Raw genomic sequence first — 24,564 nt, 5'->3', positions numbered from 1 at the left:
TACGGATTGATAAACCTTAGGTCATCCACTTGAGGGAAATTTGCTACTGTCCTACAAACCTCTGCACTTGGAGGCCCAACAACGTCTACAAGAAGAAGGTTGTGTAGTAGACATCAAGCTCTTTTCTGGCGCCGTTGCCGGGGAGGTGAGTGCTTGAAGGTATATCTTTAGATCTTGCAATTGAGTCTTTTTGTTTCTTGTTTTATCACTAGTTTTTTTTATAAATGAAAATTACAAAAAAATGGAATTAAGTTTGCCTCATACGCTTCATCTTTTTAATATCTTTCGTGAGTATGATGGAAGGGAAAATTGTGCTCAAATGCTAGAAGAAGAATGCATTAAAATGTTTGGCACTAAATCTTTGAATGATTATCATGATTGCAATGTTGTTAGTATGAATTCCTTGAATATCTATGATGCTAATGATATGCAAAGCCACAAGCTTGGGGAAGCTATGTTTGATGAAGATGATATTTTTGTCCCCCAAGTTATTTATTATGATGAAAGCATGCCTCCTATCTATGATGATTATTGTGATGACATGTATGCTTTAAAGAACAATGATAACCATGAAACTTGTCATCTTGATGTTAATTTTCAAACACATGATAGTTATTTTGTTGAGTTTGCTCCCACTATTATTCATTAGAAGAAACTTGCTTATGTGGAGAGTAGTAAATTTTCTATGCTTGTAGATCATGAAAAGAATGCTTTAGATGCTGGTTATATTGTTGAATTCATTCATGATGCTACTGAAAATTATTATGATGGAGGAACATATGCTTGTAGGAATTGTAATAATATCAAGTTTCCTCTCTATGTGCTTAAAGTTTTGAAGTTATGCTTGTTTTGCCTTCCTATGCTAGTTGATTATTGTTCCCATAAGTTATTTGCTCACAAAACCCCTATGCATAGTAAGAGGGTTAGACTTAAATGTGCTAGTCATATTCTTCATGATGCTCTCTTTATGTTACAATTCTTATCTACTATATGAGCATCATTGAAATCATCATGCCTAGCTAGGGGCGTTAAACGATAGCGCTTGTTGGGAGGCAACCCAACTTTATTTTTGTTCCTTGCTTTTTGTTCCTGTTTAGTAATAAATAATTCATCTAGCCTCTGTTTATATGTGGTTTATTCTTTTAATTAGTGTTTGTGCCAAGTAGAACCATTGGGAAGACTTGGGGAAAGTCTTGTTGATCATGCTGTAAAAAACAGAAACTTTAGCGCTCACGAGATTTGCTGCCATTTTTTATGGGAGAGTGCTATTTAGTCAATTATTTTTGCATATGATTAATAGATAGATTCCTCACTCCCAGAAATTTATTTTATAATTTTTTGGGTTCCAGAAGTTTGTGTTAGTTACAGATTACTGCAGACTGTTCTGTTTCTGACAGATTCTGTTTTTCGTGTGTTGTTTGCTTATTTCGATGAATCTATGGCTAGTAAAAGAGTTTATAAACCATAGAGAAGTTGGAATACAGTAGTTTTAACACCAATATAAATCAAGAATGAGTTCATTACAGTACCTTTAAGTGGTGTTTTGTTTTCTTTCGCTAACGGAGCTCACGAGTTTTCTACTTTAAGTTTTGTGTTGTGAAGTTTTCAAGTTTTGGGTAAAGATTCGATGGACTATGGAATAAGGAGTGGCAAGAGCCTAAGCTTGGGGATGCCCAAGGCACCCCAAGGTAATATTCAAGGACAACCAAAAGCCTAAGCTTGGGGATTTCCCGGAAGGCATCCCCTCTTTCGTCTTCATTCATCAGTAACTTTACTTGGAGCTATATTTTTATTCGCCACGTGATATGTGTTTTGCTTGGAGCGTCATTTTATTTTATTTAGTTTTGCTTGCTGTTTGAATAAAATACCAAGATCTGAAATCCTTAAATGTTAGAGAGTCTTCACATAGTTGCATAATTATTCGACTACTCATTGAGCTTCACTTATATCTTTCGGAGTATTTTGTTGTTGCTCTAGTGCTTCACTTATATCTTTTTAGAGCACGGTGGTGGTTTTATTTTGTAGAAATAGAAGAAATCTCATGCTTCACTTATATTATTTTGAGAGTCCTAAACAGCATGGTAATTTGCTTTGGTTATGAATTTAGTCCTAATATGATGGGCATCCAAGAGGGGTATAATAAAAACTTTCATATGAAGTGCATTGAATACTATGAGAAGTTTGATACTTGATAATTGTTTTGAGATATGGAGATGGTGATATTAGAGTCATGCTAGTTGAGTAGTTGTGAATTTGAGAAATACTTGTGTTTAAGTTTGTGATTCCCGCAGCATGCACGTATGGTGAACCGTTATGTGAGGAAGTCGGAGCATGATTTATTTATTGATTGTCTTCCTTATGAGTGGCGGTCGGGGACGAGCGATGGTCTTTTCCCACCAATCTATCCCCCTAGGAGCATGCGCGTAATACTTTGTTTCGATAACTAATAGATTTTTGCAATAAGTATGTGAGTTCTTTATGACTAATGTTGAGTCCATGGATTATACGCACTCTCACCCTTCCACCATTGCTAGCCTCTCTAGTACCGCGCAACTTTCGCCGGTACCATAAACCCACCATATACCTTCCTCAAAACAGCCACCATACCTACCTATTATGGCGTTTCCATAGCCATTCCGAGATATATTGCCATGCAACTTTCCACCGTTCCGCTTATTATGACACGCTCCATCATTGTCATACTGCTTTGCAAGATCATGTAGTTGACATTGTATTTGTGGCAAAGCCACCATTCATAATTCTTTCATACATGTCACTCATGAGTCATTGCACATCCTGGTACACCACCGGAGGCATTCATATATAGTCATATTTTGTTCTAAGAATAGAGTTGTAATTCTTGAGTTGTAAGTAAATAAAAGTGTGATGATCATCATTATTAGAGCATTGTCCCAGTGAGGAAAGGATGATGGAGACTATGATTTCCCCACAAGTCGGGATGACTCCGGACGAAAAAAAAATAAGAAAAATAAAATAGACCAAAGAAGCCCAAATAAAAAAGAAGAAGAAAATAGGCCATAAAAAAGAGAAAAGGCCCAAATAAAAAATAAAAAATGAGAGAAAAAGAGAGAAGGGGCAATGCTACTATCCTTTTACCACACTTGTGCTTCAAAGTAGCACCATGATCTTCATGATAGAGAGTCTCCTATGTTGTCACTTTCATATACTAGTGGGAATCTTTCATTATCGAACTTGGCTTGTATATTCCAATGATGGGCTTCCTCAAAATGCCCTAGGTCTTCATGAGCAAGCGAGTTGGATGCACACCCACTAGTTTCTTTTGTTGAGCTTTCATACATTTCTAGCTCTAGTGCATCTGTTGCATGGCAATCCCTACTCACTCACATTGATATCTATTGATGGGCATCTCCATAGCCCGTTGATACGCCTAGTTGATGTGAGACTATCTTCTCCTTTTTGTCTTCTCCACAACCATCATTCTATTCCACCTATAGTGCTATGTCCATGGCTCACGCTCATATATTGCGTGAAGATTGAAAAAGTTTGAGAACATCAAAAGTATGAAACAATTGCTTGGCTTGTCATCAGGGTTGTGCATAATTTAAATATTTTGTGTGGTGAAGATAGAGCATAGCCAGACTATATGATTCTGTAGGGATAGCTTTCTTTGGCCATGTTATTTTGAGAAGACATGATTACTTGGTTAGTATGCTTGAAGTATTATTATTTTTATGTCAACATTAAACTTTTGTCTTGAATCTTATGGATCTAAATATTCTTGCCACAATAAAGAGAACTACATAGATAAATATGTTAGGTAGCATTCCACATCAAAAATTCTGTTTTTATCATTTACCTACTCGAGGACGAGCAGGAATTAAGCTTGGGGATGCTGATACGTCTCCAACGTATCTATAATTTTTTATTGTTCCATAATATTATATTATAAACCTTGGACATTTTATATGCATTTATATGCTATATTATATGATTTTTGGGACTAACCTATTAACCTAGAGCCCAGTGCCAGTTTTTGTTTTCCCCTTGTTTCAGTGTTTCGCAAAAAAGGAAAATCAAACGAAGTCCAATTGACCTGAAACTTCACGGAACTTATTTTTGGAAGGAAAGCAACCCGGGAGACTTGGATTCCATGTAAGGGAAGCAACAAGGAAGCCATGAGGCAGGGGCACGCCCACCCCCCTGGGCGCGCCCTCCACCCTCATGGGCCCCTCGTGGCTCCCCTGGCGTACTTCTTCTGCCTATATATCTCCATATACCCTAAAACGATCGGGGAGCACAATAGATCGGGAGTTCCGCCGCCAGAAGCCTCCGTAGCCACCGAAAACCAATCTAGACCCGTTCCAGCACCCTGCCGAAGGGGGAATCCCTCTCCGGTGGCCATCTTCATCATCCCGGTGCTCTCCATGACGAGGAGGGAGTAGTTCTCCCTCGGGGCTGAGGGTATGTACCAGTAGCTATGTGTTTGATCTCTCTCTCTCTCTCATGTTCTTGAGGTGGTATGATCTTGATGTATGGCGAGCTTTGCTATTATAGTTGGATATTATGATGTTTTCTCCCCCTCTACTCTCTTGTAATGGATTGAGTTTCCCCTTTGAAGTTATCTTATCGGATTGAGTCTTCAAAGATTTGAGAACACTTGATGTATGTCTTGCCGTGCGTATCTGTGGTGACAATGGGATATCACGTGATTCACTTGATGTATGTTTTGGTGATCAACTTGCGGGTTCCGCCCATGAACCTATGCATAGGGGTTGGCACACGTTTTCGTCGTGATTCTCCGGTAGGAACTTTGGGGCACTCTTTGAGGTTCTATGTCTTGGTTGAATAGATGAATCTGAGATTGTGTGATGCATATCGTATAATCATACCCACGGATACTTGAGGTGGCATTGGAGTATCTAGGTGACATTAGGGTTTTGGTTGATTTGTGTCTTAAGGTGTTATTCTAGTACGAACTCTAGGGCTGTTTGTGACACTTATAGGAATAGCCCAACGGATTGATTGGAAAGAATAACTTTGAGGTGGTTTCGTACCCTACCATAATATCTTCGTTCGTTCTCCGCTATTAGTGACTTTGGAGTAACTCTTTGTTGCATGTTGAGGGATAGTTATGTGATCCAATTATGTTATTATTGTTGAGAGGACTTGCACTAGTGAAAGTATGAACCCTAGGCCTTGTTTCAATGCATTGCAATACCGTTTACGCTCACTTTTATCATTAGTTACCTTGTTGTTTTTATATTTTCAGATTAAAAAAACCATTATCTACCATCCATATACCACTTGTATCAGCATCTCTTCGCCGAACTAGTGCACCTATACAATTTACCATTATATTAGGTGTGTTGGGGACACAAGAGACTCTTTGTTATTTGGTTACAGGGTTGCTTGAGAGAGACCATCTTCATCCTACGCCTCCTACGAATTGATAAACCTTAGGTCATCCACTTGAGGGAAATTTGCTACTGTCCTACAAACCTCTGCACTTGGAGGCCCAACAACGTCTACAAGAAGAAGGTTGTGTAGTAGACATCAGGGCCTAGGGCTGGCCTCCCCCCCCCTTGGGAGTTCGAATTGGACAAGGAGGGAGGGGCGGCGCCCCCTCTTTCCTCCCTCTCTCCCTCTCCTTCCTTCCCCCTTCCACCTTCCTAGTTGGATTAGGAAAAGGGGAATCCTACTCCTACTAGGAGGAGGACTCCCCCTCTCCTTGGCGCGCCTCTAGGACGACCGGCCTCCCCCCTTGCTCCTTGATATACGGGGCAAGGGGGCACCCTAGAACACACAAGTTGATTGTTCGAAGCCGTGTGCGGTGCCCCCCTCCACCATATACCACCTCGGTCATATTGTTGTAGTGCTTAGGTGAAGCCCTGCGCTGGTAGCTTCATCATCACCGTCATCACGCCGTCGTGCTGACGAAGCTCTCCCACAAAGCTCTACTAGATCGTGAGTTCGTGTGACGTCACCGAGCTGAATGTGTGCAGATCGCGGAGGTGTCGTACATTCGGTACTAGGGTCGGTCGATTGTGAAGACGTACGACTACATCAACCGCGTTGTCATAACGCTTCCACTCTCGGTCTACGAGGGTACGTGGACAACACTCTCCCCTCTAATTGCTATACATCACCATGATCTTGCGTGTGCTTTTTGAAATTACTGCGTTCCCCAACACGGAGTACCAGGGGTTACCGGACCCCCCCCCCCCCCGGGGGAAGTTGTTGGGGCCTCATGGGCCTAGTGGTGGAAGAGAGGAGGCAGGCCAAGGAGTGGCACGCGCCCCCCTAGCCCAAAACGAATTGGACTAGGGTTGCCCCCCTTTCCTTATCTTCTCCTCCTCCTTCCCCCCTTCTCCTTGTAGGAATAGGAAAGGGGGGCGAATCCTACTTGGAGTAGGACTCCCCCCTTTGGGCGCGCCACACTTTGGCCGGCCTCCTCCTCCCTCGCCCTTTATATATGTGGGAGGGGGCACCCCAAAGGCACACAAAAGTTTCTCTTAGGCGTCTGCGGTGCCCCCCTCCATAGTTACACACCTGGGTCATATCGTCGTAGTGCTTAGGCGAAGCCCTGCACCGGTGAACTTCATCATTTCCATCACCACGCCGTCGTGTTGACGAAACTCTCCCTCGTCCTCAACTGGATCAAGAGTTCGAGGGACGTCACCGAGCTGAACGTGTGCAGATCACGAAGGTGTCGTATGTTCGGTACTTGGATCGATTTGATCGCGAAGATGTTCGACTACATCAACCGCATTACTAAACACTTTCCGTTTTCGGTCTATGAGGGTACGTGGACACACTCTCCCCGCTCATTGATATGCTTCTCCTAGATAGATCTTGTGTGATCGTAGGAATTTTTTTGAAATACTACGTTCCCCAACAATATACCTTTCACTTTGCCATCCTTATTATCCACCAAATACTTGGGGCAGTTCCGCTTCCAGTGACCAGTCCCTTTGTAGTAGAAGCACTCAGTTTCGGGCTTAGGTCCAGTCTTGGGCTTCTTCCCTTGAGCAGCAACTTGCTTGCTGTTCTTCTTGAAGTTCCCCTTCTTCCTTTGCCCTTTTTCTTGGAACTAGTGGTCTTGTTAACCATCAACACTTGATGCTCCTTCTTGATTTCTACCTCTGCAACCTTTAGCATTGTGAAGAGCTCGGGAATAGTCTTTTCCATCCCTTGCATATTATAGTTCATCATGAAGCCTTTATAGCTTGGTGCAGTGGTTGAAGAACTCTGTCACTGACACTATCATCAGGAAGATTAACTCCCAGCTGAGTCAAGTGGTTATGGTACCCAGACATTCTGAGTATGTGTTCATTGACAGAACTATTCTCCTCCATCTTGTCGCTATAGAACTTGTTGGAGACTTCATATCTCTCAACTCGGGCATTTGCTTGAAATATTAACTTCAACTCCTGGAACATCTCATATGCTCCATGACGTTCAAAACATCTTTGAAGTCCCGATTCTAAGCCATAAAGCATGGCACACTGAACTATCGAGTAGTCATCAGCTTTGCTCTGCCAGACATTCATAACGTCCGGAGTTGCTCTTGCAGCGGGTCTTGTACCTAGCGGTGCTTCTAGGACGTAATTCTTCTATGCAGCAATGAGGATAATCCTCAAGTTATGGACCCAGTCCATGTAGTTGCTACCATCATCTTTCAACTTAGCTTTCTCTAGGAACGCATTAAAATTCAAGGGAACGGTAGCATGGGCCATTGATCTACAACAACATAGATATGCAAAAACTATCAGGACTAAGTTCATGATAAATTAAAGTTCCATTAATCATATTACTAAAGAACTCCCACTTAGATAGACATCCCTCTAGTCATCTAAATGATCACGTGATCGATATCAACTAAACCATGTCTGATCATCACGTGAGATGGAGTAGTTTTCAATGGTGAACATCACTATGTCGATAATATCTACTATATGATTCACGTTCGACCTTTCGGTCTCAGTGTTCCTAAAGGAAATATGCCCTAGAGGCAATAATAAAGTTGTTATTTATATTTCCTTATATCATGATAAATGTTTATTATTCATGCTAGAATTGTACTAACCGGAAACTTGATACATGTGTGAATACATAGACAAAACAAAGTGTCCCTAGTATGCCTTTGATACGTCTCCAATGTATCTATAATTTTTGATCGTTCCATGCTATTATATTATCTGTTTTGGATGTTTAATGGGCTTCAATATGCTCTTTTATATTATTTTTGGGACTAACCTATTAACCGGGGGCCCAGGGCCAGTTTCTGTTTTTTGCCTATTTCAGTGTTCGCAGAAAAGGAATATCAAACGGAATCCAAACGGAATGAAACATTCACGAGGATCTTTCTTGGAACAAAAGCAAACCAGGAGACTTGGAGTGGAAGTCTGGAACTCTGCGAGGCGTCCACGAGATAGGCGGGCGCGCCCAGCGGGGTAGGTGCATCCCCCACCCACGTGGGCCCCACGGAGCTCCACCGACATACTTCTTTCGCCTATATATACTCTTATACCCTAAAAACATCAGGGGGAGCCACAAAATCACTTTTCCACCATCGCAACCTTCTATACCCGTGAGATCCCATCTGGGCCTTTTCCGGCGATCTGCCAGAGGGGGATTCGATCATGGATGGCTTCTACATTAACACCATAGCCTCTCCAATGATGTGTGAGTAGTTTACCACAAACCTTCGGGTCCATAGTTATTAGCTAGATGGCTTCTTCTCTCTCTCTGGTTCTCGATACAAAGTTCTCCTTGATGTTCTTGGAGATCTATTCGATGTAATACTTTTTGCGGTGTGTTTGCCGAGATCCGATGAATTGTGGATTTATGATCAAGTTTATGTATGAATAATATTTGGTTCTTCTCTGAATTCTTATATGCATGATTTGATATCTTTGCAAGTCTCTTCGAATTATCGGTTTAGTTTGGCCTACTAGATTGACATTTCTTACAATGGGAGAAGTGCTTAGCTTTGGGTTCAATCTTGCGGTGCCCTTTCCCAGTGACAGTAGGGGCAGCAAGGCACATATTGTATTGTTACTATCAAGGATAAAAAGAAGGGGTTTATATCATATTGCTTGAGTTTATCCCTCTACATCATGTCATCTTGATTAATGCATTACTCTGTTCTTATGAACTTAATACTCTAGATGCATGCTGGATAGTGGTCGATGTGTGGAGTAATAGTAGTAGATGGAGAATTGTTTCAGTCTACTTAACACGGACGTGATGCCTATGTTCATAATCATTGCCTAGATATTCTCATAACTATGTGCTCTTCTATCAATTTCTCAGCGGTACTTTGTTCACCCACCGTAATACATGCTATCATGAGAGAAGCTAGGGCCCCGGGGGTCTCTTTCTTATCATATTGCATCTCTTTTATTATCGTATCTCATTTAATATTTTGCAATCTTTACTTTCCAATCTATACAACAAAAATATCAAAAACATTTATCTTATTATCTTTATCAGATCTCACTTTCGCAAGTGAACGTGAAGGGATTGACAGCCCCTTTATCGCATTGGTTGCGAGGTTCTTGATTGTTTGTGCAAGTACTAGGTGACTTGCGTGTTATCTCCTACTGGATTGATACCTTGGTTCTCAAAAACTGAGGGAAATACTTACGCTACTTTGCTGCATCACCCTTTCCTCTTCAAGGGAAAACCAACGCATGCTCAAGAGGTAGCAAGAAGGATTTCTGGCGCCGTTGCCGGGGAGATCTACGCTCAAGTCAACACATACCAAGTACCCATCATAAACTCTTCTCCCTTGCATTACATTATTTGCCATTTGCCTCTCGTTTTCCTCTCCCCCACTTCACCTTTGCCTTCTCTCGTTGTCCTCTTGTTTTCTTAAGCTTGCCTTTCTATTGCTATGGTCGAACCAAAAGGGGCTAAGGGTTTCCCGGGTTTTAATACCTTGGATAATCCCTCTATCATTTCTAAGCTCATAAATAATGATGCTATGTAAAGACCTACCGAGATTATCAATGAGAGTTTAAATAATTTTGATGAAGTTGACCCCGGAATTTTTCGTTATTTGCTTGATGAATCTTTGAAAGATGCTTGGGATAGGCTGTTAAGGATCCGAGCCAGCTATATACCCCAATATCAAATTGAGATATACTTAAAAAGCTTTTATGTTGGCTTACCATCTTCTTTCAAGCAAGTTTTAGATTCTATTTTTGAAGAAGGTTTTCTTGAGGGGGGTGCCATCGAAAGCTATATTTGGGCACCCCATGAGTGAAAAGGTTGAATCCACCTCTCTTTTGTGTTTTTATCAGAATGAAATTATCAAAGAGATGAAGGCTAGATTAGATGCAAATTTTCGTAGTGTGCTTAATCTTTCTTCTACCATTCATGGCCACATGCTTTCACAAAATAGGAAGATAATTGCTTTAGATAAGAAATTCTCTATTTATCACCAAAAGGGAAAAGATGACAATACCTAGATCTATTCTTGCTTTTATGCCTAGCTAGGGGCGTTAAACGATATCGCTTGTTGGGAGGCAATCCAATTTTATTTTTATCCTTTACTTTTGTTCCTGTTTAGTAATAAATAATTTATCTAGCCTCTGTTATGATTGTGTTTTTTCTGTTTTAATTAGTGTGTGTGCCAAGTAAAGCCTTTAGGATCTTCTTGGGTGATTGTTGTTTGATCTTGTTGGAAAAAAATAGCAAGTATGCGCTCACGAAAATAATTTTCATTTTTTACCAGAGAGCGATAAAATACCAATTCCAACTGAAGTAAATCAATATACAAATTATTTAGGTCGTCCTAATTTGTTAGAATTTTTGGAGTTACAAAAGTATTCGAAACCTCCAGATTGCTACAGACTGTTCTGTTTTGACAGATTCTGTTTTTCGTGTGTTGTTTGCTTATTTTGATGAATCTATGGGTAGTATCGGGGGTATGAACCATAGAGAAGTTGGAATAAAGTAGGTTTAACACCAATATAAATAAAGAATGATTTATTTACAGTACATTAAAGTGGTGGTTTGCTTTCTTATACTAACGGAGCTCATGAGATTTTTGGTTGAGTTTTGTGTTGTGAAGTTTTCAAGTTTTTGGGTAAAGATTTGATGGATTTTGGAACAAGGAGTGCTAGGAGCCTAAGATTGGGGATGCACAAGGCACCCCAAGCTAAAATTCAAGGACAACCAAAAGCCTAAGCTTGGGGATGCCCCAGAAGGCATCTCCTCTTTCGTCTTCGTCTATCGGTAACTTTACATGAGGCTATATTTTCATTCACCACATGATATGTGTTTTGCTTGGAGCGTCTTGTATGATTTGATTCTTTGCTTTTTAGTTTACCACAGTCAACCTTGATGTACACACCTTTTGGGAGAGACACACATGAATCGGAATTTATTAGAATATTCTATGTGCTTCACTTATATCTTTTGAGATAGATAATTTTGCTCTAGTGCTTCGCTAATATCTTTTTAGAGCACGGTGGTGGTTTTATTTTATATAAATTATTGATCTCTCATGCTTCACTTATATTATTTGGAAGTCTTTCAGAATAGCATGGTAATTTTCTTTGGTTATAAAATTAGTCCTAATATGATGGGCATTCAAGATGGGTATAATAAAAACTTTCATATAGAGTGCATTATAAGAAGTTTGATACTTGATAATTTTTTTGAGATATAAAGATGGTGATATTAGAGTCGTGCTAGTTGAGTAATTGTGAAATTGAGAAATACTTGTGTTGAGGTTTGCATGTCCCGTTGCATGCATGTATGGTAACCGTTGTGTGACAAATTTGAAGCATGAGGTGTTTCTTTGAGTGCCTTCCTTATGAGTGGCAGTCGGGGACAGCGATGGTCTTTTCCTACCAATCTATACCCCTGGGAGCATGTGTGTAGTGCTTGGTTTTGATGACTTGTGGATTTTTTCAATAAGTATGTGAGTTCTTTATGACTAATGTTGAGTCCATGGATTATACGCACTCTCACCCTTCCACCATTGCTAGCCTCTCTTGTGCCGCGCAACTTTCGCCGGTACCATAAACCCATCATTTACCTTCCTCAAAACAGCCACCATACCTACCTATTATGACATTTCCGAGATATATTGCCATGCAACTTTCCACCATTCCGTTTATTATGACATGCTTCATCATAGTCATATTGCTTTGCATGATCATATAGTTGACATTATATTTGTGGCATGGCCACTGTCGGTGTCAAAACCGGCGGATCTCAGATAGGGGGTCCCGAACTGTGCGTCTAGGCCGGATGGTAACAGGAGGCAGGGAACACGATGTTTTACCCAGGTTCGGGCCCTCTTGATGGAGGTAAAACCCTACGTCCTACTTGATTAATATTGATGATATGGGTAGTACAAGAGTAGATCTACCATGAGATCAAGGAGGCTAAACCCTAGAAGCTAGCCTATGGTATGATTGTTGTATATAGAGTTGATTGCCTATGGACTACAACCCTCCGGTTTATATAGACACCGGATAGGGTTAGGGTTACACAGAGTCGGTTACAATGGTAGGAGATCTTGAATATCCGCATTGCCAAGCTTGCCTTCCACGCCAAGGAAAGTCCCATCCGGACACGGGACGAAGTCTTCAATCTTGTATCTTCATAGTCCAGGAGTCCGGCTGAAGGTATAGTCCGGCTACCCGAACACCCCCTAATCCAGGACTCCCTCAGTAGCCCCTGAACCAGGCTTCAATGACGACGAGTCCGACGCGCAAATTGTCCTCGGCATTGCAAGGCGGGTTCCTCCTCCAAGTCCTTCATAGAAGATTGTAAACACCAAGAGTAGTGTCCGGCTCTGCAAAATAAGCTTCCACATATTGCCATAGAGAGAATAATATTAACACAAATCAAATCTGCTGACGTATTCCGCAGTGCGTCATCACACTACAGCCAAGTCCTTTGCTTGAATCGTTTTCACTTCTCCACCTCAGCGTGTTTTGCGAGGCGGTTTCCTTGGCACGTCTTGTCAAAGCAGAGATCGTGTGCCCCCCTTTTATGAGATTCTCATCAATACGGACGTGGGTAACCCAACCGTGCCCGTTAGCATGTTTTCTCGATTAAAGGCGAGTCCCAAACGGTTACGGGGAGGGCTCCTAGTATTCAACCTCTTATAAAGAGACCAGGGCCTTACTCCTTTTCTCCAATCCCAAAACAAGTTTGCCCGTCGCCTCGAGTTCCAACACCCTAGGCTCCAGATTCCGGGCGCCTCAGACCTTCGACAATGTCCGGTTCCGACCTTCAAGGCCGATGGATGCCCTCCTCCGTCACAGAGGAGGACGTGCTAAAGTTGAGAGAGGCTAAGTTCTTGACCGCCGAAATTTCGCACAGGTTGCCTGCTCAAAGGCAGGCTATCCCCAGCCCCCAGCCCGGTGAGAGCGTAGTGTTCGTGTCTCACTTCCTTCGGGGGTTAGGCTTCCCGATGGACCCCTTTGTGAGGGGACTGCTGTTTTATTACGGGCTGGAATTCCATGACTTAGCTCCGGAGTCCATCCTCCATATCTCCTCGTTTATCGTTATATGCGAAGCGTTCCTCCGTGTTACCCCTCACTTCGGATTATGGCTCGAGACTTTCAAAGTGGAGCCGAAGATGATCAAGGGACGGCACGCAGAGTGCGGAGGCGCTGTTATAAGCAAAAGTGCTGATGCTCCATGGCCCGAGGGCTCTTTTCAAGAGGAGCTAGGCTTGTGGCAACGAGAGTGGTTTTATATCACCGCTTCCCGGAGCACCAAGTGGGTGGCGCTTCCTGCCTTTCGCTCGGGTCCCCCACCACGGCTAGCGTCATGGGTTAACAGAGGGTTAGATTGGGGTTTGCCCAAAGACGTGCCCCTGTTACAGGGCCGAATTAAGGATCTCTTGGAAGGAGACCTCAGCTTGGTCAAGGTGACGCAGGTCATGCTGATTCGCCGAATATTGCCCGGCAAATGTCGCCCCCTTCGCCTGTGGGAGTTTAATCCAGAGGGACCGCGAGCTCTCCAGAACTTTATGGGCGCAACGCCCGCGGAGATGTATAGACTGTTATTCGGATCACAAGAGATGTGTCCGGATTTAACCGAGGACGCAGGCCTAAGCTGCAATCGCCCGGATACTCAAGAAAGCAACCTTGTGCCCGGACCTTCTATCCGTATAATTGTCATAAACTTGCCCCTAAAAGAGCCGTCCTTTTAAACAGGAGTGGATAGCGAAGGCAAAGCTGATCAGGTGTCCGGCTCCCCTTCCTGAAACCAGGCCGGATCCCGTGCTGGTCAGGATGCTGGAGATAATGCCTTTGGAGGGGGGGACAAGGAAGCTATGGCCTCCTCGAAGGAGGCTGCTCCGAAGGGAGGAACCGTCAATTCCTCTCCTAAGGGGAAGAAGAGAGCCACCTCTGACGACCCGGAAACCATGGCCTCGAAACGGGGGAGAAAATCCTCGTCAGAGGGTCCGACACCGGGGAGTTCCTCGGCCGGACTACACCCTCAAGGGGATCATCCCTCCAGCGAGCCGTAAGTGGAGAAAAGATCTTCCTTTTGAGGGATGAGGGAAGTCCTTGATTTATATCTGAGAAGATTAACCAAACCTTTATCTTGTAGCTCGGACCTTAGCCCTTCTCAGCAGAGCTCGTCTTCGGGGGATCTCCTTCCGGAGATGATGGAGAGCGGGACGCCTCCCCCTGCCGTGCCACCTAGCGAGGCGGGCGACCCCGAGGTGTCGTCGCGGAGGGTTTCTCCAAATCCGGCAGGGGCGGAAGGTGGCTATGCGGCCCCCTGAGGTTCTCCGCGTCCGGCCTTCGAAAGAGGTCATGGGACGAGCCCGGCACCGTCTGGTGCTCGGCCTGAGGAGCTAAAGATTCTGCTGGAGCGAGCTTCTATCTCAAAGGACCACTGTGCACTGATGGGAACGGTGATTGAAAGGATTTCATCCGTAGAGAGGGGATTGTATGAGGTCGTCAAAAGTTTACTGACGGGTTTCGAGGTACATTAGATAATGTATACTTTTGTCAGCTGCGCATGAGTAAGATGCGCCCTGTGTAGATAGTAGCCCGTGAGACTCTACGCGTCGTCAAGAAATGACGGCATGCGGAGGATCATAATCCCAGGTCTAAGATGTCGCCTTTGAATGTAGGCGGCAGGGTGTCCGGAATCGAGTCGAACTGACGATTTTGCCAAACTTAAGCGGCAACTGGACGTGGCAGATGCCGACATCACGCTTGTCAATAAGCGATTTGATGAGGCTCAAGGTATGTAATTCCTTGGGCGGCATTAGGTAAGAACAGTTTTATGCATGTGTCTTACGATGTGTGTGCTTGACGCAGATGGTGCGGCCGCCGTGGAGAGTCTTAGGGCAGAACTTGCCCGAGCTAAAGAACAAGCCAGCGAAAGTGATGCGGCCACCAGGAAAGCCCTTGAAGAGCTGAGAGCCGAACAGGCTGCTCATTGCCGAAGCAAGGAAGAGATGGCCGAGATGGCCGAAAAGTTAAAAAGCGCTATAGACCGTTGTAGACTTCTTGAAAAAGAAGACCAGGCGAAACATACGGACTTAGAGAAGGCCATTGCCAATGCCAAGGACGCGCGCTCTGCGATGAGAGCTACGAAGGAGGAGTTGCGTCAGGCCGAACAGATTGCGGCTGGAAAGCCCTTTATGCTACGAAGGAAATTTTGTGATCCGAAGTTTGCTCCGTTGGACCGGATGTGGAGTGTGGAAGATACCTATCTGGACTTGGCAGCGAGTGGTGCTGATGCGACCGAACACTTTCGAGATCAGAAAGATCGCGAAGTGGAAAAGCTTTTCTGGTCGTAGTTTCACAATCCAGAGCGTCCACTGGCAGTGGATGATCGTTTGGCTCAATGGGCCGAACTGAATAGATTGTTTGGACTCGCAATGAAGTACGTCATGGGTCACCTGTGGCCGGGGAGATCGGAGCCAAAGAGTTATTTCAGCTTGGTGCAGCAATTCCTTGACGCGGTGCCGTGTATAAATGCAATGAAGAGGTCAGCATGCATAGAGGGCACTAGGATGGCTCTTGCCCGTGTTAAGACATACTGGGCAGAGATGGCGACCACCGTTGTTGCGTCCCGAGATTCGGGCAAAAGCCGAGTACCCTCCGAGCACTATTTTTAGGAAGTTCTTGAAGGCGCTCGTGTAATAGAGACGCAGTGCCTGAAAGATGCTATGTTATGATAGCATATGTAATTATAAAGTAATATTTTGATAAACTGTAGTGGCCTTTTTTATACTTGTGCCTCCAAGTATTGGGAACACCTCCTGTGCGGCCGTTTTAAGATATATATATATATATATATATATATATATATATATATATATATATAGAATCTGAAAGATGGTAGTCGTTGGCTTCAGCCCCCACGCACATAGTGCGGGGGTGCTCGCAGAAGACGCATTTTCACACTTAACCCAACGTCTTGGTCCTACAAAGGAGGTGATAGCGCAGCGGGCCAGGCAACCGGACTATAATGCTTTAATACTTTCACTTAGCCATAGGAGTTTGACAGTGAGACTATTTAGGTAGCCCCTTGGTGGCAACTGCACTCGTCCGAGTTCGGGGCACGTATGTGCCTGACCGGGAAGCGGTCCTTCGTTAAAGCGGAGGAATCCGATAGATTCCGATAGGTCATCGAGTGGCTGACCAGTCTCACGCTACATCATGACAGTCAGTTTTCGGCTTTCTCTACTGAGGTGCTCGCCCGGCCGAACCGGGGCACAATCGCAGTAGTTCTCCTGGTGCTACCTTAGCCGATAGAGCGGAACGTAAGGTAGCCGAACTCAGGAGCCGGGCAACCCAACGTTTGACCAAAGACATGATTCGGAGCTGATGCATATAATGCCAAAACTCGCGACGCCGAACACTCTCTAAGGTGTTCGGTCTTGATGAGTGCGGGCGAAACAACACTCTTTATTAAAAAAGCCCCTAGTGTCCAGGTACGTGCAAAAATTCTGACGTGGCTACATGCCAAGACGCCAGCCTCCTCCTTGGTTATATCAGAAAGAAAAAATCAGGGGATGTGTAGCAACAAGAGACAGTAAAAAAGGTTTACGCAGGGTCTTAATCTAAAAAGAATCCTTTAGGACGGGTCCCTACTGCACGTCTGCGCCTGTGTCTCTGTTGTGCCGTATCCTGGACGGGCGCCGCATGACGTTCATCTGTAAAAGAGAGGAACTGAGTTGAAAACGGGTCGTGCCGAAAAAGTTAAAAATAAACAAATTATAAAGTAAGATATATAAGATTGAGCTTTATTGTCTCTTATCGTATATGCGTGGAGCCCCTAGTGCGGGGGTATATGGCTTCTTGGCCTGCATCAATGACAATTTTGCATCGAACTAGTCTATCCGTGTTCGTGGTCTTGAATGACCTATTTCGAAGTTTTTTGGCCGGTGAGGCCGTTTTACTGTGGGGCTGTCAAAGCGGCCGCACAGTCCTCCGCTTGGGGAGGCGCACTTTAGTGCTTCCCCTTCAAAGAGATGATGCCTCGTGGACCGGGCATCTTAAGCGTAAGAGATGCATAATGCGATATTGCGTTAAAGCGAGCGAAAGCTTTGCGTCCCAGTAGTGCTTGATAGCGACTTGAGAACGGGATGATATGGAAGGTCAGCTTTTTGCGGCGGAGGTTATCGGTAGAGCCGAATATGACTTCGAGCTAGAGAAAACCCATACAATGGGTGTCCGGACCAGGTATTACCCCTTGAAAGGAGGTTTGGCTGCGGCGGATTCTTGCTGGGTTTATCCCCATGTGCTGGATTGTATCCTGATATATCAGGTTTAGTCCACTATCGCCGTCCATAAGGACATTTGAAAACTGGAGTCCGCCAATTATTGGATCGAGTATCAAGGCAGTCCAGCCTACATTCTTGATATTCCTAGAATAATCTAGCTGAATGAAGATGATCAGTTTTGACAACCAGTGGCAGGACCCTTTGGGGATGGGCCGTGTGGTGCGTACCTTTATGGGCGCTGCACGTTTTGTTGTGTGAAGTGAGTTCACTGTTTTTACTTCTTGTGGCAAGTTCTTTTATTTCATGGTGCTCTGCTTTTGGGGTTCGTCCTCGTCTTCGCTTGGTGTGTCGAGCCCATTGTGTTCGGCATTGAGTCTGCCGGATTGTTTGAAAACCCAGCAGTCTCTGTGGGTATGGTTAGCAGGCTTCCTGGGAGTACTGTGTATCTGACATATCCTGTCCAGGATTTTATTTAGGTTGGATGGATCGTCCCTGTTATCCTGGGGGGGGATTTTTTTTGATTTTGTCGTGAGCCTTTGAATCCGGCATTGACTGCCGTGCTCTTCGGACTTTTGTCCTTAGTCCAGCGATGGTCCTTGTTGCATCGCGGTTTTCCGTTTCCATCCCTAGTTTCGGATGTACTTGGGTCGCTGGGGCTGCACCTTGCCAACCAGTTGTCCTCCCCTGCACAAAAGCGGGTCATGAGGCTTGTTAGTGCGGCCATTGTTCTTGGCTTTTCTTGGCCGAGGTGTCTAGCGAGCCATTCGTCTCGGACGTTATGCCTGAAAGCTGCTAAGGCTTCGGCGTCCGGACAGTCGACTATCTGATTCTTTTTAGTGAGGAATCTATTCCAGAGCTGCCGAGCTGATTCTCCGGGTTGTTGAGTTATGTGACTAAGATCGTCTGCATCCAGAGGGCGGACATAGGTCCCTTGAAAGTCTGCTCGGAAAGCATCCTCGAGCTCTTCCCAGCTTCCAATTGTGTTTTCGGGAAGGCTTTTAAGCCAATGCCGGGCTGGCCCTTTAAGCTTAAGGGATAGATATTTTATGGCGTGGAGACCATCTCCTCTAGCCATGTGTATGTGGAGGATATAATCCTCGATCCAAACTCCAGGGTCTGTTGTTCCATCATACGCCTCTATGTTTACGGGTTTGAATCCCTCTCGGAATTCATAGTCCAGGACCTCATCGGTGAAACATAGAGGGTGTGCGGTGCCCCTGTATTTGGGTGTGCCAGATTCTGATGATGGCTTCATAGCATTGCTTACGAGAGCTTGCTTTCTTGGCCCATAAATGGACCTGACTGGGCCATGATGCGAATCCTTAAGTGGGTCGCATGCCGATTTAGGTGCGGCGCCGCTTGCCGCTTTATGGAGTCGTCTATCCGACCGTGTGGCTTTTTCATTTTTTGAATGCGAGGGCTCTAGGGCCTCTTCGTCGAATTCAGGCAGTAGCTTTCTTTTCGGATAGCTTTTAGTGCGGCGACTGTCGCAGTACTTATCTGTGGTATTGATTACTTTGCTCCATCTAATCTAGAGTGCATCTTCCGCTATTTTTAGCTTCCGCTTCTGCTTTTTTAGGCTGCGTGCAGTTGCAACGAGCCTCTCGTGGAGATTCTTCTGCTCCATAGGTTTATTCGGCGTGAGGTCGTCCGGAATGCCGTTTTCGCCAGAGGAGGGATGTTCGGTTTCTCTATCCGTGTTGCCCTGTTCGGACGGTTGCTCTAAGGCCTGCTCGTCGTCTACCAGCTCGTCCTGCTCTATGGCTGGGTTTTTGTCGAGGCAGGGCTTGGGTCGGCGTTTACGCCGACGCTTTGATTGCTTTTCGGGGGGTCGATCTCCCGTCCCATCCCCTTTTCCTCGTTGTCGCTTCCTTTAGGGGTATCCACCATGTACACATCGTGAGATGAGGTGGCTGTCCAATGCCCTATGGGCATTGGTTCGTCGGTATCTCCTGCATCGTCATCCATGCTGTCGATGTCTCCGGAGTCGAAGTTGAGCACGCCGTTTAAATTGTCGACAGTAGCTACCAAGTGGGTGGTGGGTGGGCTTTGAATTTCTTCATCGTCCGTATCCCATCCTCGCTGACCGTAGTTCGGCCAGGGCTCTCCTGATAAGGAGAGAGACTTGGGGAGAGTTCAGGATATCGCCACAAGGTGAGTGCTGAAAGATGTCTGCGACGGTGAACTCTATTATCGGCACCCAATCGGATTCGATCGGCAGGGGCGCGGGGGGTTCGGAGTTCGGAAAGGAGTCCGGATCCTCGGAGTCACGGATCATGCAGAGTGCGGGGCTAGCGTTCGGCTCAATCGCCTTTGAGATCAAAGCCCCCGAGGTGACGTCCAACCGCTCATCCTCGATTGGCGCAATAGGCTCCGAGTTAGGGGTCGGAACCGATGCGTGTGCGGCCTCCAGGACACTGTCCGAAGGCAGAGCTAGATCATGCCCCTCGAGATAGTGCGGCGCGCTTGGCCGTGGCTCGAACCCGTCGAAGATCAAGTCTCCGCGGATGTCAGCCGTGTAGTTTAAGCTTCCAAACCTGACTTGATGGCCAGGGGCATAGCTTTCGATCTGCTCCAGGTGGCCGAGCGAATTGGCCCGCAGAGCGAAGCTGCCGAAGATGAAGATCTGTCTGGGGAGAAGAGTCTCACCCTGGACCGTATCGTTGTTGATGATCAAAGGAGCCATCGGGCCTAAAGGTGATGACACAGAGGAACTCTCAATGAAAGCACCAATGTCGGTGTCAAAACCGGCGGATCTCGGGTAGGGGGTCCCGAACTGTGCGTCTAGGCCGGATGGTAACAGGAGGTAGGGAACACGATGTTTTACCCAGGTTCGGGCCCTCTTGATGGAGGTAAAACCCTACGTCCTGCTTGATTAATATTGATGATATGGGTAGTACAAGAGTAGATCTACCACGAGATCAAGGAGGCTAAACCCTAGAAGCTAGCCTATGGTATGATTGTTGTATATAGAGTTGATTGCCTACGGACTACAACCCTCCGGTTTATATAGACACCGGATAGGGTTAGGGTTACACAGAGTTGGTTACAATGGTAGGAGATCTTGAATATCCGCATCGCCAAGATTGCCTTCCATGCCAAGGAAAGTCCCATCCGGACAAGGGACGAAGTCTTCAATCTTGTATCTTCATAGTCCAGGAGACCGGCTGAAGGTATAGTCCGGCTACCCAAACACCCCCTAATCTAGGACTCCCTCAGCCACCATTCATAATTTTTCATACATGTCACTCTTGATTCATTGCACATCCCGGTGCACCGCCAGAGGCATTCACATAGTCATATTTTCTTCTAAGTATCGAGTTGTAATTCTTGAGTTGTAAGAAATAAAAGTGTGATGATCTTCATTATTAGAGCATTGTCCCATGTGAGCAAAGGATGATGGAGGCTATGATTCCCCCACAAGTTGGGATGAGACTCCGGACAAAAAAAAGAGGCCATAAAAAAAGAAGGCCCAAACAAAAAAATAAATGAGAGAAAAAGAGAGAAGGGGCAATGTTGCTATCCTTTTTCCACACTTGTGCTTCAAAGTAGCACCATGATCTTCATGATAGAGAGTCTCTTATGTTGTCACTTTCATATACCAGTGGGAATTTTTCATTATAGAAATTGGCTTGTATATTCAAATGATGGGCTTCCTCAAATTGCCCTAGGTCTTCATGAGCAAGCAAGTTGGATGCGCACCCACTTAGTTTCTTTTGTTGAGCTTTCATACACTTATAGCTCTAGTGCATCCATTGCATGGCAATCCCTACTCACTAACATTAATGTCTATTGATGGGTGAGGGAGTCCTGGATTAGGGGGTGTTCGGGTAGCCGGACTATACCTTCAGCCGGACTCCTGGACTATGAAGATACAAGATTGAAGACTTCGTCCCGTGTCCGGATGGGACTTTCCTTGGCGTGGAAGGCAAGCTTGGCGATGCGGATATTCAAGATCTCCTACCATTGTAACCGACTCTATGTAACCCTAACCCTATCCGGTGTCTATGTAAACCGGAGGGTTGTAGTCCGTAGGCAATCAACTCCATACACAACAGTCATACCATAGGCTAGCTTCTAGGGTTTAGCCTCCTTGATCTCGTGGTAGATCTACTCTTGTACTACCCATATCATCAATATTAATCAAGCAGGAGTAGGGTATTACCTCCATCGAGAGGGCCCGAACCTGGGTAAAAAACATCTTGTCCCTTGTCTTCTGTTACCATCCGGCCTTGACGCACAGTTCGGGACCCCCTACCCGAGATCCGCCGGTTTTGACACCGACATTGGTGCTTTCATTGAGAGTTCCTCTGTGCCGTCACAATCAGGAAGGATGCCTCCTCCCGTCTTTAAAGACGGCGCCGTTGCTAAGGGAGCCTTAGCTGTCAGCCAAACCCTCCGGATAGGTGGTTTCCTCATGACCGCCTGTTCGGCTGTTGCGCCGACGATGACCTCTCGGGTCATCAAAAGCAACCTACACGTCAGCTCGGAGCTCGTCGAGCAGCTAGATCCAATGGAGCTCTCTTCCATAAACAAGCTCTTGGATCGCATCGCCGCCTTGGGGGTCGCTACGGATTACGACCAGATTGGGCTTAAACCCGATCTAAGAGAAATTAACTCTCCCCAAGTCACCCACCATGTTGCCGTGGTAGAGGCACAGTGCGGCGACCCTTCATCTATTTTAAGGACTAGCTACATCCGAATTCCCGACTCCTCCAAGCCGGATACCCGCGGAGAGGAGGATGTAACTCAAGACCTGAGCTTAGGATCAGGCAACGGGCTAGATTCGTTGGACAACATCCAAGAATCCGAACTTCAGAGTTCGGAAACTCTTCGGCCTCCGAATCTTGGATTGGGCGAGGTTTCAGATTCAACGACACCCGCCCACCCGAACATAAGCGATCTCTCCCAAATCAGGCAGAGGCCCGAGGAAACAGTACATCATTACTGGGCCAGATTCCTCCTGGTTATGAACAGGATAAAGGATTGTCGCGAGGGAGACGCAATCTCAATTTTCTGCAGTAATTGCACGGACGAGGGAATCCTTGACGCCGTAAGTCATCGTGATATTACACGCTTCGCTGACTTGGCGTCCATAGTACAAAAATACAGTGCGATGGAAAGCGCCTGGAAAACCGAAATAAAGTTTTGGGATAATCCGGCCTTGAATAGTAATCCCGTCCGAACTAAGAGGGTGCATCATCATAGGACACCCGGGATAAACACAAAAAAACCAAAACCCTCTACAGGACATGGAACCGTACTGGAAAGGTGGCTTGATGGACCCTGTAGAATTCACAGTACAGAGGACGCCACACCAACTCACAGCCTTAGAGCATGTTGGATACTCCGGCAGGTGGCCAAAATTGGCGAGAACCTCTTAATTCTGGAGGCCGCAGAAAGCCAGCCCGAGGACACCAGTACCGTTCTCACAGTCTTCGAGACTTTTGCATCAAACAATATGCGAAAAAGAACACTCCGCAGCCTCGCCGAAGTCTATCAAGTTGCAACAATAAATCCATGGAGCGACACTACTATTACCTTCAACGCAAGTGATGAACCTAGATTCCAAACAGCCCGAGCACCAGCCGCATTGGTCCTCAGTCCCATAGTGGACGGCTTTCACCTCACCAAGGTGCTCATGGATGGAGGCAGCGGACTGAACCTCATTTATGAGGAAACCCTTCAAAAATGGAAATAGACTGGAACCGCATCGAGCGAAGCAGCACAACCTTTAGAGGAATAATCCCCAGTCGGGAAGCACGCTGCACAGGAAAAATCACACTAGATGTGGTGTTTGGCACGCCGGATAATTACAGGTCCGAAGAAGTCACGTTTCAGGTGGCCCCGTTTAAGAGCGGATATAACGCTTTACTAGGGCGAGAAGCATTCACAATCTTCCAAGCAATACCCCATTACGGGTACATGAAGCTTAAGATGCCCGGGCCGAATGGAATTATCACTCTAGCTAGTGATCCGGACATAGCACTCCACGCCGAAAACAAGACGGCCGCATTAGCCCTTGAGGCGCTATCCGAAGCCTTAGTGGTCGAGGAACTGACTGCACTGCGCTCCACGGTTAACAGGGATGATGTGATACTCGATAAGAGATCCAAATCCACATCCTTCAAGCCAGCCGACGAAATAGTCAAATTCCATGTCCACCCAACGGACCCCAATAAAACAGCTTCAATCGGGGCACGACTGAACCCTGATGCAGACGCCGCACTACGAGAGTTCGTACGAGAGAACTGGGACATCTTCGCCTGGCACCCTTCAGACATGCCAGGGATCCCACGCAGGCTGGCCAAACACAGCTTAAATATCCTAAAAGGATTTAAACCTGTCAAACAAGCCCTTCGGCGTTTTTCCGAACCCAAGAGACAGGCTATGGGAGAGGAGCTAGCCAAGCTATTGGAGGCCGGATTCATCAGAGACATAAAACATCCGGACTGGCTAGCAAACCTGGTGATGGTACCAAAGAAGGACAAATCCTGGCGCCTGTGTGTCGACTTTAAAGACCTTAACAAGGCTTGCCCAAAGGATCCCTTCCCCCTCCCCCGCATCGACCAAATTATCGATGCCACCGCAGGACACGATTTGTTGCGTTTCCTCGACGCATACTCCGGTTACCATCAAATCAAGATGGCAGAATCAGACCAAGCTGCAACAGCATTCATCACACCATACGGCCCATTCTGCTTCAACACAATGCCCTTCGGGCTAAAAAAACACCGGCGACACATATCAGCGCATGATCCAGACATGTCTGGCAAATCAGATCGGCAAAATGGTGGAGGCGTATGTGGACGATGTGGTCGTCAAATCAAGACATGTCGAATCTCTAGTAG

This window comes from Triticum aestivum, chromosome 5A (genome assembly GCF_018294505.1).
Source record: "Triticum aestivum cultivar Chinese Spring chromosome 5A, IWGSC CS RefSeq v2.1, whole genome shotgun sequence".
Classification (NCBI taxonomy): domain Eukaryota; kingdom Viridiplantae; phylum Streptophyta; class Magnoliopsida; order Poales; family Poaceae; genus Triticum; species Triticum aestivum.
This window is presented reverse-complemented; position numbering follows the sequence as displayed.